The following is a 19,401-nucleotide window of genomic DNA, read 5'->3' as shown; positions in this document are numbered from 1 at the left end:
TGATTCGTCCGCCACAGTTTATAAACATAGAAGGAGAACGGTCGCGTCAGTTCTGTCCCACCATAAACTAATGCGCCGCGGTAAAATTAGAAAGTGCTCGCAGCGGAGTAGCGCGCTTGCGCCAAGCACGAGCGCATGCGCCCTCATCAGGTTTTCCCATGCTCTGCAGCACTGCGTGATATTTAAAATTGCGCGAAGAAGACTTTCAGGCCTGTCGTGTCGTAGTCGTCGTCATCGTCATCGTCGTCGAGGCTCTTAAAAATCTTTTGCGCGTTGCCTGTTTAATTTAATCTGCCTTCCTTTCTCTCGTTCGTTGCATCTCATTTTGTCTCTGTCCGCGTTACGGGTACTCTCTCTCTATCTCTCTCTCTCTCTCTCTCTCTGCTTTTTCTCCTTCTTTCCCTCTTCCCTCTCTTTGGTCGACGTTTCTCCGAGGTCGTTCTTCGGGTTCACGACCGGGACTATAGGAGCTGAGATCCCGTCTCTCTTTCTCCCGGATCGCGGCTACTCTCTCGTTTCAACCTCTCTCTATTTTTAGAATGACACACTACCGGCGATTCAATGATGCGCGAGAGCCTCTCCTCTCTGTACCGCGGTTGGGAAATCCTCTGCCCAAAAGTGGTGGCGGACGAGACTACTTTTTACTCCGATCGCCGCGGCCGGGGTAACGTTCCCACGCGTCGATTCCGTTTCCGAAGTTTGATCGGTTTTTGAAAACGTTTGCAGTTCCATCTATCGAGATATGTCAGATTTTTAGCGATTGTGTCGCGACAAGTCTTGCGGTCGAAAATTTTCTGGCAATCGAAGGAGAAGGTGTCCGCGAACGAAAGCGCAAGGTTCAAACGTAAATTGCTGTATCACGTACAGTTTGCGCAATCATTCCGGATGCTGGAGCCAGCGGCGGGTGAACGCACGCGAGGGTGTTCGTGCTTTTGTCTCGTTTCTGCGCCCGCTTCAAGTGTTGCAACCGCATTATAATTGCGCAGTTCGACGAGTGCGCCAATTTGTATGGCGCGCGCGTACCCTAACGATAACGTTCGTCTAGCGAAATCTTCCGTTAACGGAAGCATAGGAATATCGAATCGAGAAAATAAAAGACAAAGAACGTAAATTACGTATCCCGAGACTAACAGTTCCCGACGTACTCAACTTTAGAGGCAGCGTTGAACGTTACTCGCTGTTTGTTTACATTCGAAGCGATCAGATGTGTCGCAGGGAAAAAAATAGGTAAGTTACAGATTAAGGGAAACGGTGGTATCGCGAGTAAGTAGAATGCGAACGGTGTCGAGTAACTTTTGTTTACAATTAGTTACAGGCCTTGCAATGGTTGTCTAAACTCTGAATGTTTGATCGAGCGAAAAAGAAGAGACGGTAACGAGTTCAGATTAATAAGGCGCGCGTTAATCGACGAATTTATGTAACCCGCGGATCGATGCGGCGCGAGTGAAAGGGATCGATTACCAGCGTCGTCGACTCACCCGTGCGTCGCGTCGCGCCATGGATTTACAACCGCACGCGAACCGCACCTGAGTACAACGAGGACGTAATCGATAATGGAAACTTTACTTCCTCGATTCGCGTTCACGCCCGTCTCATTAGGGACTGCAGTCCTTCCTTTTTGGCGTCAACGAAGGAACCTCTCTCGAAATAGTATCTTCTTGTACGCTTTGGGTCGAGAACCGCGTAGAATCCATTTCCGGCGACTATTCATCGAAAACCGACTAGCATTCGGACGGTCGTGAAATTTTCCGCGAATTAGATAATCGTTCAACTACCGGTTGACCGACCTCAAACGATGACTTGGAGTTTTCGCGACGATTGTCGACCGAAATTTCTACCGCTTTTTTCAGATACGGATGAACCGTTATTCGGCAAGTGAGAACATCAAAGGAATAGATTAGCGACTAAATCGTAATCCCGCCGGAGACGAACGTTCAGGCGCGTTCGGACTGCTTTTCCTCGGCAAAGTAATTGCCTGGCAAAAAGTGTAACGAGTCTGGATTACCAGAGAACCAGTACCGTGCAACTATTTCTGGATCGTCCTTATGTTCGCGCGGTTAAAACATCCGATCGAATGTCCGGAGCTCGGTCCTTGAGCTTCTTACGGCGAATACCTACACGCTTTTTATGCGAGATAAACTTTGTAAAAATTTGCTGCTGTCTGCCGACTCCCACGTAATCTCAGAAGTACGGTCATCGAACGAGGAATTGCTTATAAAGTGGATCGATTTCAAATGAGCTACGGAAGAAAACAAACATTAATCGTAACGTTGTTTTTCGCTTGAATTTTCATTCTATTTCGCGTTATTCTCTGAAAATCGCGTTCATGCACGTGACCAAAAATGGAAGACGAGAAACGATGCGAGATTGAGTGAAAAATAAGATTTATCCGGATACCGCGGCACCGCGGTGCACGACGCACGCGAGCAAGGAATCTTCCGCGTGCGTGGACGCGGGTGCGTGTACGAACGCGCGCGAGCGAGCGTGCACGGTGCGTTTTCACTGCAACCCGAGTGTGCATAAGGCGCGGCCCCGGTCTCTCGCCGGTGTCCTCTTACAGATTTCTATGCAACTATAATTAGGTAACCGACACCGGTCTCCGTAGGAATCCCTGTTAGCCGTGAAGCTATGCCGGCGCGGAAAGTGGCGCGAATATTTTCGGCGCGAGGAAAGCCGAAATTAAACGCGCTACCGCACTTTTACCAGCCTCCACCAGGCCTATACCGTCGCGCGCGTATACTTAACTGGCTTCCTCTTTGCTCTTTTTGCCTTCTCATTTTGTTTGTCTCTTTTTTTTCGGTGCAGTGCCGGGACAATCTTTCTTCGTTTTGCGCGGCCGGGTTTCTACCAGCGATGGCCTCGACCGTACCTTCGTTCGCTTCGAATCGTCTCCTCTGCAGAGGCCATCTGTTGCGCAAACACCCTCTATAGGTCACCAGACTGTTTCGTAATTCCCATTTGCTCCAGTCCAGTCCCTAAATCTCTGATTTAGTAACGCACGATCGCCTATTAATTTTATTCGAGGGTTCGAGTTTGACTCGATTTCGATCGGATACGTTAGCCGTTCATATATCTTGCGACTAATTAACTTGGTCGTTTATTTCGGATCCCTTTTAACCCTTTCCGACAAAATTGTTTGAAAACTTGCGACAGAGAAAACCGAATATGCCCGTCGCTAGTATCGAGAGCGACTGGTTGCGAAGACAGAGAGGGTGGGGATTTACATCTTCCCTTTCGTTCTCTACTCGTAGCGAGTCCCCGATACAATGGACACCGGAGAAACGCTTCGGTACCGAACGTGGCCCGTTTCCAATGATTTCTGCCATTTCAAACAATTGCAACGGATTTTTCGATCGTAAAAGCGCGAATTATATCAGCAACGAATGCAACGAGGGTTCGGATTTATATAAAACCGAAGAAAAGTCAACTCGGCATTAAAAGGCGGATCGCGGAGTAAGAAAAATTGCCTGGCGTTGGTTCAAATATTCGAGGAACGAAGAAACGTTTAGGGATCCGGTAAAAATGGAGTAAGAATGTAGACGGAGATCAACTCATTTACATTTATCGTCCACGGATGGCTTTCGTTTCACCGGAAGTGCGAAATTCAGAGAAACGCAATGTCGGTAAACGGTAAAAAGTTGAACGAGCCGCTCCATCGAAATCCAGAGACAGTTGGAGTCAAAGTTGCAACAGAAGGAAAGGAACAGGACGGACTTAACGAAGACGAAACGTTGTTTCGCAGAAGCGTGACAAATTTACCCAGAGGCCACCGCGGAGTTCGTTATCGTGATTAATAATCGCGCAACAACAACGCCGCAGGCCGGTGATCGCGTGAGCCGTCATACGAGCTACCAAGAAACACTTGCATCCAGACGGACGTCGTTCGACAATTGGCCTGGCAGACGCCCGATGTCGGTATGCGTTCTCTGATATTCCACCGTGTGCGCTGCCAGCGCGGCAAGTTGCACTTAACGAGAACGAAATGGAAAAGATTCCTGAATGCTCGCGCGAAGCTGGCATACATCGATTCTCCGAGAATCTCCGTTTTCGGAGCAACGCCACGGCCGCGCGCCACAGCCGCGTGCCGGCAGGACCGAGATGATTCGCGATTTTTGCTCGAACCTGAGTGGTGTTTCAGAACCGCTGAAAAAGCGATTTTTATCGCAGCAAAAGTTGTCTACCTTCTTCTCCATTTCTTTTTTTTCTAATAACATTAGACGTAATAAGAATCTGGCATCGAGCGCGTTTCGATGACGGAAATTTGCAAATCTCGAGCGGATAAGGAAATCATGAATGTTTGAAAACGTTTCGCAGCGATGAAGCAGCGCTGGATTTCGGTTGGTTGGTTTTCGCTTTCAAGGTATCTGGATGCTTCGAACGCGCTTTTATCCCTTGGCGTTTGATACGTAAATTCGACGACCCACCACCCGCTCGTATTGCTTTATTTGCATTTAATGAAGTTTCGTACTTTTTTTTAGACATTCGGTTCAAAAATAGGTTCTATAACAAGGTTCACAGATTGCGTCTACGTTTATTAGACTAGGGAGGAGAGCTTTTCGGAAAGATGCTCGGTCGCGGAACGAGTTCTCGGTTTTCCGCGGGGCCAAGTGGAATCGCGAAGCGAGAGGAGACGAGCGGAGACGAGCGGAGACGAGCGGAGACGAGCGTAGCCGAGCCGAGGAGAGCGGGTGAACGACCTGCGGGGAATTGGTATTCGCGGCATTCCGTCGAGAACGATGAGGATGACCGACTCTGCGCGCTCCCCCAATTATCCTCGTGCATCCCCGGACAATGAATGAGAGAGTCTCGCTCGGTTTCGTTTCTGCCTACGACCGGTGGAGCGGTGTCCAAGGTCACCGGAAGCCGCGGGAGAAAATTAACCTGCTTCTCCCGGCTTCGACGAACCTCGGGAACACGTGATTCTTGGATTCTTTCCGCTCCTCTTTTGCCCACCTTTTCCCCTTCGTCCTTGACTGCTCCGTCAATCTGGTTCTCCTTATCCGTGTCAGTCGTTGCGAAAAACATCGTTTGATTACCATTGGAATAGGTGTATTACGTCGCTACAAGGATGCCTTTATTATGGTTATTAGGGTCACGATGAAGTTTCATTCCATGGTGCTGACTCATCCAAAAAGTGGACTCCTTTGATCGCTGTGTCGAACATTTTTCGTACAACAAATGCAGCTTAAATAGAGAGATCGAGTTTTCGCGTTGCATCGTCGCGTTTTAATTTCGTTGCCGAGGGCTGGAGTACAGACTCGGAAAGAGTAGATATTTATTTTCACCGAGTACGAGATCCGTATGGGGATCAACCAGCGACCACGTGTTCCGTTTTGCAGCTGCAGTTCACATGGTCGGCGAGAAAGTCAGCGTTGCGTTACGTTTACGTGTAACGCTCGATTATTCCGCTCCTACGACTCGCGCGGTACACTGCCCGAGAAATGAACTTTTTATTTCTCGAATCGGACGAAAGCACGCGCTTTAAATATTTTCCTGTCTGGAAACGTCTAATTCCACGGTAACGCGCAAACCTCTCGTTCGAACAAGAACGTCGAGTCAAGTTCGCGCGACACGCTCGGTGGTTGAACGAGTCGCACGTAATAATGCAAACGAATGCAAACGACTCTACGCGTTACGTCATAAATCGTGTTCGTTACTTTCTTTTCGATCCGACCTCCGACAGAGCAAACGCCGCCGTATAAACGGATGGTGTTTACAGAAATGGGAAACCTCGAGTTGGAATACATTTCCCTGAAACAGGGGAAAAGATTGGGCTCGACCGTGGCAACGTCCACCGATGCAAGACGCCATCGTTCCGTCGTCGGGGAATTAATGAACCGATGTATTCGGGGTAACGCTGCGTTTAAAATATTGCGGTAGAATGCTCTGCGTGGACCTAGCGATAAATAAGCACTAAGCGGACGACGAGTATTAGCACGAAGGCGGACGTGGTTTGACGCGCGCGCGCCCCAAGTCGCTACAAAAGTCCGAAAGCTTTGTATGGAAAGCGAAACGACTCTGAGAATTTTCCCGCGGGGTCCTCGGTGACCGCGAAGCGAAGCCATCGTCAGGACGAGACTGAATTTAGTCCTCGGTTAAAGAACCGCGGAGTTCGTATAAATAGCTCCCTGTCCTCGATTTCTCGATGAGTAAATGAACCGGATTCCGAGACGCTCGACGAGCAACAGATGCCTAACACAACAGTTCGATTCAGTATCGGCGATATCTACCACGTGAAAAACCCCGCGGTCATGCGCCACGCCACTTGTACAGCTCTCTTGTCTCTCTCATCGGAGGTCTGACAAGTTTGACGATCGTACATGACACCTATCTCGATTCCGACCGGCGAATCATGCAAAACGAAATACGAGACGAGAAAAGAAACAAGTCGTGGACCCTGTTCCAGACAACAGGCGTGTTGTTGCGAAGGGAGTCGAGGAAGTTCTGGATGTGCAAAGAACGCTCGAAATGTGCGTCGAGTAAATTAGTGATACGTTCATTTTTAGCGTATGTCATTGGAAGGATCGTTTCCCGACGAGTAACGTACGCGATTCCGCGAGGGACGCGAAAATAAACCGGGCGCGTGGGACGAAGAGACCGGAAACGCGTTCCGTTCGCCTCCTTCTACTTCCTATCGTTCCGATGAATCTGCAGATTCTCGAGGGTCACCGTGTACCAATGGCATTCGCGTAACAGGTCTGCATCATTCCAATCGCCTACGTGCGATTCGTTGCGACAACAACGCAACGCATCCTTTGATGTAACTGGTAGCGTGATACGCGCGCGTTGCTTAGTAATTTTCGTCGGCGTGTTTCTCTTCGGCGGAAAGAATCGCGGTTGTCGCGCTAAGAGCTACAGAAGACACGCTATTGTGTAATAGCGGATGCTAAATTGCGACGCGTCCGCTAGAAGAGAAAATGCGGTTCGGAAAACTCACTCGACGATCATTCAAGCCGTCCGTCGCGTTGGCTTCGGCGCCGCGGCGTCGCGTAGCCGCGTCCGCGGGTGATTGAATCGTATTCGTCACGAAGTCACGTGGTCCAAGTCGATAACACCGTAAGATCAGGAGTATCGCAAAGTGGTCGGTTAATTACGGATCGTCTAATAATAAATCGACGAGCATTCAGCATCGAGCCAATGATGTATTTTTGCAAGGTGCTTGGAACCGATGCAAAACAAGCTGACAACTCTTTTGAATGCGTCATTGCGTAGTCCCCGAAGAGCAACAGCCAGCCAGAGATTGAAACGCGACTGGCGTTCTTTGTGAATCAATTGCGATCGACGCGGCGATTATAACAGTAAAAGGATGAATTGCGAGCGAGCTGACTCAACCGTCGTGAAATGAGGATGTATCGAGCGTACGAATCAAAATGATCTGAAACGCGCGGCAGACCCAATTTACGATCGACGCTGCGATTAAACGATTAAAGCGAGTCTTTCTCGCCTCTTCGTTTTCCTTTGTAGAATATCGCTTACCAACATAATTCTTAATTGGTTAGAGAAAATTCTTTTTGTTATTCTTTTACGTAAACGGGCGTTGACTCGGGCGGGTTTTGTCGCGACGCGAAACAAAAGGAAATTAATCAATTTTCTAAGCTCTCTCGATTAGAATTTCGCAATTGATTCGCGGAACAGAGGATCGCGAGACCCTCGCTCGATCGCGAATTATCGCTGCTTGGGTCAACGCGCGCATTGTCGTCGGCGAACGATAACCTCTTGAACGAAACGAACGTCAACCACCAACGTGAGTTTTCACTTCCTGTAGAGGAGGTTCTCTCAATAAATGCGGTAACCACGTGGCCGTAAACGCATGCACGCGTATAAAATCGCTGGGTCGGTGCTCTTTAATGCTTTTGTTCCCGGTGATGCACGCCAAAGATTGGTCGATCTCTTCGTTTTCCGAATTGTTCCCGCAATTCCGCTACTCTTGTTCTCGTTGACCAAACAAATTCAATAATCGATCGTTTCGTAAGATGCACGATGGATACGCGTAGTCATGGCTATAGTTTTCCAATACAACAATATTTTAAACGATGATATAATTTGTACGGTGTACCGTGACCTTTTGCTACGAAATATCCATCGTCGGTCCGGTTGGAAGAACAAAGACTACGAGCTCGTGTAAAACGACGGGAGTTGGTTGCTTTTGCTCCTCGGCTTGTTTAACTTGGAGGGCTCCGTTTTCGCGATAGAACAGCGTGCTGGGCGTGTCGCATCATTCGGACACGCTCGTAAATGCATCATCCGAGTTTCGAGTCGCCGATGAACGCTAAATGCGTTAGAATAAACGCCGTTTAAACGACCGGTGTCCATTTCTCTTCCGACAACTTCCGCGAACCAAGATGTTAAACGACGAATTAATTTCAATCGTGTAGGTAGTTAGAAAGTTTCGTTTTTAAAATCCAATTAACGTTCCTTCAGTCGTGCGTCTAATTTGTTCCAACTTTCGGTTTTCTTTCGGCGCAGTGTCGCTCGAGGCTTTATCCGTGGTTTCGTAATCATTCGATGGAACACGCGTGCATACGTATGCGCAACGGATTCTTCGGCAGCCACGTACTCGGTCCGTCGAACGAGCTCGAGGAATCGAGCGGCCGTGAACGAGGCAACGATCTCCAGAGCTAGTGAATCGAACCAAGGAATGCGAGCTCGTTGATTCAAGAGTGTCGTTTGAAAAAAATTTCTGTCCCTTCCCGCGTGGCGAGCAATTGGGAAGCTGAAAAGCGGCTTTGTCGTCGATCTCTCGACGGTTCTCGACATCTTTTTCACTCAAATCACTCGAGATCGAAAGAGACGGATTTCTAGTTTTTCCGTTTGCCTCTCTTCCAAACTTTTCCTTCGTTCTTCTCCTTCCTCCTCCCGTAGTAGTTAACTAAATCGATTCGGCTATCGAGGTATCTCTATCGTTTCTGGCCGTTCGTTAAGCATCGTTTACCTTTATCGCTCCGTGCGCTTAACATTCTTGTAGCTCAAAGCGATTCTTAAAAACCGAATGGAACGTATCGCTAATTACCCAATGCACGCGCTATTAAGCCTGCGCAAGAGTTTCGGAAGCACATTACCGATGCACTTTCCGAACGTTGTAAATCGATGCGATCATCGTTTTTGACCGAGGAAACAGTTTCGAAAGAATACGCAATTGAAACGTAGACGTCGCGATAATTAACGGTTCAGCGAGGGTTGAGAAATTCTCGGGTTTAAGCGTTTAATAGGTTTTAAAGCGAGACGAGGCGAGGCGAGGCGATGCGATGCGAGGCCAGTCGAGGCGAAGCTCACGATTCCGTGCCTAAATTTACGCACGACAGATGTAATAAAGCGTGTGCTCGCCGTTTTACGGTATCCTCTATCCGGGATTCCGAATAAGCAGCGACGCAACCGTCCGCTCGCGTCGCTTTGAATCGTTGCCAGCCACCTTTCCGTGATTCTTCGAAGGCGCCAAGGTGCGACCGGCGTCGTGGAGGAACGTTCCCGCGGAAGGTGAGGTAAAAATCTTTCGAACTGAGGAATTCGAATCGAAGCGCCTCGGAATTCTCGACATTTTTTCCAAACGAGAGAAACGTCTAAGATAAACAAATTGCAACCGCGACAATGTTGGAACAGCTACTTTGGGATTCCAGCACGATTCTTCGTTGTTAGCTCGTTCTTTTTCGATAGTACATCGTCGAGTTGGTCGCGTTCGTCTCGTCTCGTCTCGTCTCAACGCGACGCGACGCGGATATCAACGCCTCGATCGAGCATACGCGTCCGAGAGAATTCTCGATACGGCGCAGTCTCTTTTCTCGTTCGACTTTCACCGAGCATCTTCGTTTCGAACGTCCAAGATTGTAACCTGAGCAAATTACTTGCAAGTCGAATGGAAATTTAGCCAACGTTATAGGTGCCCTCTATTCGATTCGGTAACTCGGCTGCGATAGAATTCACGTCGACTACAGAGTAGCGTAATCGCAAGCGTGGAGATGACAAGACAAATTCTTTTTCTTAATTTCGATCTACTTCAGAATAATTCTCGGTAGAATCTAATTTGCCGAGAAAGCGACGATCGTAGCCCAGTAATACTTGCTAGGATGAACGCGTCGCTTTCCCGGCTCATCGAACCTCGTTCGAGACCTCTAAGTTCGCGTGTTTACCAACGTCAGGACGAAGCGTCTTCGCAAGTAGGTTGCGTATGGATTGGTGAAATTCGAGAAGAGATCGCGAACAAACGAACGGTTATCCTCGATGAGTGATTGCGCACCCAAACGACTTCGCGCCGGTCCACTCTTCGATTCGACGAGCCTCGAATCGACGCGCATTACCAACGAAACCATATCGAAGAATCCGATAGCGTAAGCGGCTGTGTATTTAAAATTGAGATTTACGGTTATTTTGTTCGAAGAAGAGATGAAGGATGGTGCGAAACGACGCGACGAGGTTTGAACACGGGTGTAAAACGCCAAGTTTCCATAATAAACGTCAGCTCAAAGAAATTTGTCGTGACTCGTGGGTGCTTCGCGTCACGTTTCCGACCGATCCGATCGGTTCAAGGGATTCCGCGGAATGCTCGCGTGACTCACGGCAAACAACTAAATGGTCAGGCTTTCGATAGTCTGATTCAGGGCTCGGCCTTTACACCGTGTCTAGCGTAGAAGCATTTGTTCGTTTTCGACATCCTACGATTCGAAGGTTGACTTTCATCTTTGTATCCGAAACCATGGATCGATGGTTCGAATTTTGAACTCGTTTAGAAAACTTTAAATTCGGCTATCCGCATTTTCAATCCACGGAGCACAAGTTATTCATGTTTTAGACGTAACGAATTAGCGGATTCTGGGGTTCGAGGTAAAAATCAACAGACAAGTGTCTTCCCTTATGAATAATGCATCGTTCACGAGTCTCCGCGCGGCTAATAGGTGATCTTCCGAACAGGCTCCTTTCTACTCATCGAGCCCAGGTAGCATCGGCATCGTGACGAGAAACTGTATCTTCCTACGATATTATCTGGAGGTTGAATCTTTCCGCGCGAACAGTCGCTTTCGATCCATACGGGCATGCAAAACTGCTCCGCTCTACGAGAGTCTACGAATCCGCGAGCGATTGCTCGTGGCTAACAAATGTTTAAAATAACCCTGGCCAAGAAGTGCTATGCCGCCTGCAGCTCTTAAATCGTTTCCACGCGAGAAAAACAGAAAAGAAAATACGAGCGTGTGTGTACATAAGCGTATTTTTAACTCCTGTTAGCCGTTTCTCGAAGCGATACCTCGACAACTGGAACGATAGACCCGCACGATTTTATACTCTTAGCCCTCTGTACTCCAATAATCGCATCTCGAACGGAATCGTTGTCGACGGTGTACGGTTCTAGCCAGGGAAGTCTGTTTTGAAACGGAAAAGTAGCCATATAGATAAAAAATCGAATCCACTCTTATATCCGAGTTGTCCAGCCACGTGAGTTTCGGAGCCAAGAATGTTTGTAGGAACGCGTGCAAGAATTCCTAAAATTTTACGAGCGATCCGTAAACTAACCAAAGGCGCAACGACGTCGATGAACGACGAAAAGCGTATTCGAGGGTGCGCTAAAAGTATACTTAATCGGCAACGAATCGCGAGCTTGGAACGCGGGTTCTTGTTGATGAAAACGTCGACCGGCTCCGAATCTCTGCAGGAACGCGCGCAATGCTTCTCGAAGTTTTACGACCGGTCTATAAAGTAGCTCGAGGTACGGTAGCGTCGTCGAGCGATGACAGAAATCGGTCCTGTCCCTGTTTTGGAACGCTCCTGGCCGAGAATAGAACGTCCCAGAACGAGCTTTCCGCCTCTGAGTCTACCGGTAGTAAACCAAAGATTACGCGGTATGTTTTCCTATTATTATCGTTGCTTTATCGCAGCGTATTCGATGTTTAAAACAGTGTGAGATTTTATTTTCGAACAATCGAAACTCCTTCGTTTATAAATACGGTAGATGGACGAGTTATAGACATTATCGGTGATATCTTTAGTCGCGAAGAAGGAGGGGTCCGTTACGAAAGACACCCGGTGCATGCAGTTTCGGGATTTCGTAGTTGACTCAGCGCGAAACACTTCCTTTTGACGAGAACCACTCGACCTGCCGAAATATATACGGGCTGACTCACCCCATGCACGCACAGGTACCCTCTCCTTTGCGCTACGAATAAATATACCGAGTGCACGATTGCTGTAACTCTATGCAACCAGAGAAAATAGAGCAACCGCCGCGCCGCGCCGTCCGGAAAACACTGGACGTAAGATGACGTTATTCGCGCTTTTAAAATAAAAGTGACGACTCTCGTTAGGGATTTCGAGTGTGGCCAAAATGGGAAATTCTCTCGAAACGATACGACGAATTTCTCTTTAAGAATATCGTATCGTAATCGCGTTTCGTTCGAATAGTTTGCCTTTTTCGCGATTTACCTGATCGAGACTTTGTCGAGAAACGGAGAACCAGTTCAGCAGTTTTAAAGAGTTTAAGGTATCCAGCTGGTATTTGGGCGGCTCCGAAGCCATAGGACGCCTCTAACGACGTTAACCGAACTCGTCGATAATCCCTCGCTTCACCACCTACCGATATCGGACTCGTTCAACCCTTCCCAAGAACAAAGAATGTATCGCGAATCCGTATAAACTCGTCAGATTGATATTCGAATGAAAATTCAAACACCAAGTACGCGACGAGAAATCGGAATTGTAAACGACCTTATGTCGATTGACCGCTATCCCTGCAACATCGACACGCTGTCAAACCTGTCGCGTTTATCTTATCGGGTTACTCCAAGTTTGGCGATTGCCTTTGCTCAGTTTTATCAGGCTTTTCGATACTGCGAAGAGATATCGGCCGAATCAGCTATTTTATATACTTTTTTCGGAAACGGAAAGGTATCGAAGATGATCGAGTCGCGGTTTGGATAATTAGACAGCGCGCGACGCGCTTCCAACTGCGGCGTATGCTTCGATAAGCTTTCAAAAAAGGCTCACGCTGCTCGACCAGCTGCGTGAGTAATCACGATGCTATTTCAGCGAGAGTATTTCACGTATTACGCGTGTATGCAGCAGGGCGAGAGGCCTGACGTCAAACAACTTTATAGATATATGGCGTAACGTTTTCCAACTTGGCGGAAAGTCAAATTCGAACGTCACGCTAACGATTTTGGTAACACCGAAGAGGACAAAGTGACAAAAAAAAATAATACGTCGTGCCATTTTCGCTTTCAAACGATTCGAGGAATATTCAGCCTCCCGCGGAATCCAACGAAAACGTACTTGTTAGTACTTACTGTTAGTACGTTTACGGCTCCTCGACCATCGCATGTGGATAAGCAAATGAAGTCTATTAATAGTTCGTGGCATGTTCTTTGGCCGTTACATCGTTTCGTTGACAGAAGACTCGATTGGTTAAAAGAGAAAATTCGAGAATTGATCTAAAAAGAAGAAAGAGCTTCGCCAGTCGGCGATCGATCAGATTTTGCGACATTTTCCGACCAAACCCAAGGGGTGCAGTTCGTGATAATCCGCAGACGCGCGTGCGCGTGCAACATGTTCTCGGATCGGCTATCACTTTAATGGAGAATTTCATCCGATATAGAAACCGGAAGACATTACTCAGGACTCTCGCACGAGCATGCATTCCGTGCCGCAATCTGCGAGCTTGCGGTTCATCGATGCCGATCGTCCTTATTCAAGGATCGATTGTTTCTGGACGAAACGAAATTCGACGGTCCCAGAAGCGAGTATTTCTGTCGATTGTTCGACGCAACACCACGCTTGATCTAATGACGGACATACGCAGATAAGTGAACGCCGAGCACTTGGCCGCGTCGCGTTGGTGACTCTAACCAAACCACAAATTCCTGTTAACGTCCGTTTTCGTCGACCGTAACACGGAACGAGCGCATATTTCTGCGACTACCGGATAAACAGCTCCGCGCGATCCTCCATCCCGGAATACAGACTTTTATAAATCATCGCGGTCTCGTCTCTTTGTTCGCTGTTCGTAACCGTTCGTTTCCTGAATTCCGGCGACGCGACGCGCTGATTAATCCGGTTGCGCTCCAACACGCCGCGTCGTCGACGTTTACTAGATAAGATGTCGATTCAAACTTTTCAAACATAAAGATCCTTGCATCGGTTTTTGTGTTCGGTGACTAGGCGTTCCATGGATGCAGCTGCGAGTACCATAAATCTTGGACGAGGTAATTTGCATAAATCTTTGATATCGGGACCACGGATCACTGGCCGCGCTAGAGAAGCCGCGGAAGAATACCGTGTCACCCAATCACTTTCTCCGCTCGGAGCATCTATTTCTGCGTACAACTCCGTTTCCCCATGACCCGTCTGTATACCGTTGATTACAATGGCAAACAATCGTGAACGATTAAAAAGATAACAGCGGACGTGTTCCGAGATACAAGCGTTCGCGCCGATGCATCGATAGTTGGGCCTAGATTTATCTCCTTCCACGAACGAACGATTGTTTAAGACCGAACCGCTGCGCCGTACGTATAGCAGTTTCACCGCGGACAATGCCGATCGGTAAACTGGTACGCGTATGCGCGACGTTTCATTATTTTCGTGATCGTTTCTAAAGTAGAGAAACCGAATGGCCGAATGTATATACAGAGCTATAACATTAGGGTGTAACGAACCGTTGACGAAACGTTTAGGTCCGCGGAGACGTTAAAAACCGACGGAACCACTCGACGATCACGGTTCGAGAATAATTACGGGCGAGTACGTGGCAGACTCGGAGCCATTTTGTCAGTCATAATTTAAATAGTCTCTCGCTCGCTCGTGGGCGGTGCATTAACGCTTCCGTGGCAAATTGCGGAGAAGAAAAAAAAAAGCGGTCGCGAGAGGAAACAGCAAGACAAGCATAATTTATTAGGTATCAACGCGACCTAATCCAGGCGTCTTTCTTCCTTTGCGAAACAACGAGATGTACTCGTCGAATCATCGATTCTCGGTCTGAATCGTTCGTAGCGTCGGCGTCGATTCGTGTAGTAATCCCCGGTCGACTAATTGGATGCACGGATCGCAGATTTGGAATAAATCGCCGCGATATCTTCTCTCGATTCTTTCCCAATCGGTACTCTCTCGCGGTACACGAGCTACTTTCACGAACGTAACCAGCGACTCGACGATGCCAATAATCAGCCATTGTTGCCGAACAAATCACTTTTTTATCACCCGCGCTTATGCGGGTTCCTCGGGAGTGTATTTTCGTGCGGATGATTCACAGCGCGTGTTCGTCTCGTACGATACGTTGCATTTTTATTTTTATATTTTTATTTTCATAATCTCGGTGGAAACCATGGCCGAGGTGCGCGTCCGTTACGGAGATTTTGCTACGCGCCATATGCATACGTGCAGCTATCCGTAATTGGCTAACCGTGAATTAATAGTCGGTATTTACTTATCGAAGTGCGGCCGTGACTCGCTTGAAAATTCGAAGAGATCCCCTTCTCGGCATCGAAAGACAAAGGCGCCACTGTTTTGGCTCCTTTTCTTCGACCTCGGTGCCGAGCGTACCGACTCTTTGACATTTCACTTCTTCCACGAGTCCCCACGTGCAACGTCCTAGAAACCGAAAGTTAAAAAATGTTCTCCCGTGGTAAACGCCCACGCGTTTCTCCTCTTTCTTCGCCGTGCGATAATTTCTTTATGAACGGTTTCGTAAACGAAACGATCTCTTGGCTAATCCGCTTTAGGCGAGATCGACTACTTGAAACGAGCGCTTCGGTTGCGAGCGTTCAATAATTCATATTCAATCCATCGATAGCAACTGTCGCGGCGGGGGATCCGATAATTCAACTTTTATATCTCGTCCCTCGCGTACTTTCGTTACATCCGTCTTGACTACCCTCGAGGAAATTTGCGACTGTCTGAACTATAGCTGACGGCGAAATCCTCCAGCGTTTCAACGAGTCACGAACTTACAGAGGATCGGAAGGAGTACGAACGCTTACGGAAAGAAGGTTCGCGAATGCGCTAGGCCAGGATCCGACTCGAGGACTACACCCTACGAACCACCTATCGCATCGAAGCTACGTTTTCAGCACGCGCAGTATCAAACCCGAGTTCAGAATTCGACTGGATCGCAAACGATGGAAACGCGCACGGTACTTATCGCGTAGAGCGCCGTTTCCCAAATTCGTGTAATCCTATGAGTGTATATCATCAACTTTTCGATGATAGAAGTAAACACGCACACGCGAAAAGTTGGCGCAAGTCAAGTTTCGACATTTGCTCGATTAGATACGATTCCAGAGACCGTATCGATCCGATCGTTTCTGCCTTTTAATACCTTACAAGGTTGAATAGCAGCGAAGCCCTGTTTATCAACATTTCTAGGAGTAAAACGAGAAACGTATCCCATATATAGAAAAAGGATAGAACAATCTTAGGATTCGAACGATGTTTCCTATTGCGGAGAGCGTTGGGTAATTCAGCTAATAAACAAAGAGGCAGGGACTCGCTATCTCGGTACGATTATTCTACGTACCAAAACAGAGTGTTTGTACTTTGGTGAGCGTATTTGTAACGCAAATACGTCTAATAATTATCGACTGGTAGTTACCGAATAAGTCTCGCGATAAAAAGGATTGCGAGGAGGAAAAATTCATCGGTTCATCCACCAAGAATGCGCTTCGCGCTCGCGAGTAACACGCTTCGAGGGCATAAGAAATCGGATTTTTTTGCGATACCCGTGACAAGGCGTCGCGTGTGTCGACGACGCCGCTAAGTACCAACAGAAGCCGCACTAAAGCAACTGGGACAATGGTTAGAGGTGACTCGGGCCGAGTGGTCGACGCCTAGCGAGATTATTCGCGGTGAAGCAGGAAAAGTACTCGCGAGGCTGACACGGAAAGACGCGAGCGAAATTCATGCGGGTCGATGTTTCATCGCGAAACGCATATTATTCGTCGAGCGTATCGGTAAATGAAACGTTTGGTAGCGAAACCGAACCACGGAATGTTTGTACAGGGTACGGCGCGCGCATTTGTAACGTTGAAATATTCATCGGTCGACGCGTACGTGTGACTAATACCGTGTCGAAGCGTGGCCGTTCGAGGTCGACGATTCGCGTACCTCGATATTGCTCGACTGACTCAAACGCGATAATACCGGCCGCGAATTACCTAAACGCGGAACGAGTCGCGGAAAATGCACGGAACGGATTACTCAAATTTTTGCATACAAGGATTCGAACGTCGACGCGTTCGAGATCTCCGTCGTTCTCGAACTTTGCGCGATAAAAGTAAATCATTTAGCTTCCACGGTATCGTAAACAATCGTTCGTGCGAGAGAAGACGGCACCACCGACGTATGCCAACGATCAAACAAACCGGAAAGTTATTTACAAATAGAGATATCTTGAACGGCCCACGCGTTGCTGGCAATCCTACGTCGATACCACGCTCGACTTTGTCGACGGCGATGTTTCTTTCTTGGCTCGATGGATTTCAACTTTCAACGTTTCGAGGCGAGAAACGAACGGGTCTTCGCGACTCGTGACCGCGCTCTTCAAATTTTCAACGCGTTCTTGGAGGATTCTTGGAGGACAGCCGAGACCAACTTCGAACGTTCCAGCGCGCTGAGCCGTTCAAGGTCGCGATCATTTCGCGCGAAATTATGCCGTTTCACCATTCCTCCGGGACCGATGGTACGCTTTTCGTCTCGAAATTTCCACGAACGTGGTGGAAGCTCGAATCGGAGGACGTTTCTCGAGAAGAACAAACAAACACACTCCGTTCACCCCTGGAGAACCACGTACCAAAATATACGTACACGAACGCGCGCGTATCGGGATCGGGACGTTTCTAGCCAAATATTTGAGGAGAGAAGCGAACCTCCGACCAGCCATCTTTCCAAACGAACGTTTCACCCTCGGTTGACTCTGCTCGCGACTCGCGATACCGTCGATTTCTTCTCGCAACGGGTCGTCGATCGTCTCGATTGTTCCTCCTCGTCGATAACCGCCATGCAACTAACGATTTTTCCCCAACTCGAACTAGTTGAACTCGAACAACGAAAACACGCCGGTGTAATTTTTAGCTGGATGCAACCGACGAGAAGACGAAGAACGGTCCCAGGTCGAAATTACGAGAATCGTGCGTGCGTACGTCGCGCGTGGGAGAGAAGGGCGCGAGCGACCGGCGCGCGAGACGGAGAGGACGAGGGGAGGAAATCAATGCCACCGTCTGCCGCGAGAGAAGAGAAGAGAAGAGAAGAGAAAGAGTAGAGAAGAGAAGAGAAGAGAAGAGTAGAGAAGAGAAACTCGTCGCGTATCCGTGAGTTTTCGCCGGTGTCTGTTGCGCGCCGGGCGGCGAGAGAGAGATACACCGCGCTGTGCCGGGCCGAGTCGAGCAGAAAAATCCTGACGCGGAGGACCGACCGCAAGAGGAACAGGGAGAAACAACGAAGAGGGGAAGCGAGAAAAATAATCACCGGAGAAGAGAGGGCAGAGTCAAGGCTTCGCGAGGTACTCACTTGGCTCTTAACGTAGCGTAGCCTCCACTGTCTTCTTTGGAGTTCGGTCTTCCAAAGGGATTTGCTCCCTGTGAAAACTCGCCGGAACCTCTCCGCCTCCTCCTCCTAAACTCCTTCGTATGCCGTGCTCCTGCGTCGCCCTCTTCGGCTCGTTGGAAACGGCACAAATCGAAACACGAGGGTTGTCGACGAAAACTCCGAATGTCGAGGAACCGAACGGACAGACCAATACTCCCCGTACGACACTGTACGCGACACTGCCTCGAGTGAGAGAGACTCTTGCTAGGCGGGCAGGGGTTGATGGAGAGGGCGCATCGAATGTACGTACCGAACTCGAGGGAAGCAACCACCCAACGTTCCGTTCTCGCGGGTATCTCGAGCCTAACTGACGCACCGGCCGAGCCTGCGAGCCACACGAACCCCGAGTGCTTTCCGTCTTTCTCCCTCCAATACGATTCGTTGCTGGCTTTCTCGCTCTTCGTTCGCGGCGAGACCGAGTCGTTCGAGTCTCGGTTTTCCGGTCTCGCTCGCTCTTTCTTCGATCTTCTGCTCCATTCCGCTTCGGCCATTCTGTCGGTCCGCCACTCCGCTCCGATTCACGTTCTCTTCTTCCTTCCTTCGTTCATTTTTGCTCTTCCATTTTCTTCGTCGATCCCCTTTTTCTTACCTCTCTCTCTAATTTTATCATCTCGCTGTCTCTCTCCGCGAGTGCTTTCCATCTCTCTCCGTTCGTCGGGGCTCGGTACTAGCTCGATCTCTCTTTTTCCTAGAGGTTTTCGTGCCTCCTCTCCACCGCCGCCCTTCATCGGCCGCTCCTTCGACACCCATCGCGCGCACACGTAGCATGTACATATGTACATAGGGTGGCATCGCCGAGACGGTGCTGCCCTTCGCAGGATCACGCTTCGTTTCTTTCCATTTGTC

General features: G+C 48.8%; 1 protein-coding gene across 1 annotated transcript in view; it reads right to left on the bottom strand.

The window, feature by feature from the left end:
* Positions 1-12,161, bottom strand: part of LOC128892244 (LIM domain and actin-binding protein 1) — a 39,030-nt gene extending 26,869 nt beyond the window's left edge. The window contains exon 1 of the mRNA XM_054160139.1: positions 12,108-12,161. The gene's annotated coding sequence lies outside the window, so the exon portion shown is untranslated. The remainder of the gene's footprint in view (positions 1-12,107) is intronic.
* Positions 12,162-19,401: the final 7,240 nt, after the last annotated feature.

The sequence above is a fragment of the Hylaeus anthracinus genome, unplaced genomic scaffold, assembly GCF_026225885.1.
Source record: "Hylaeus anthracinus isolate JK02 unplaced genomic scaffold, UHH_iyHylAnth1.0_haploid 0, whole genome shotgun sequence".
NCBI classification, from domain to species: domain Eukaryota; kingdom Metazoa; phylum Arthropoda; class Insecta; order Hymenoptera; family Colletidae; genus Hylaeus; species Hylaeus anthracinus.
This window is presented reverse-complemented; position numbering and strand designations above follow the sequence as displayed.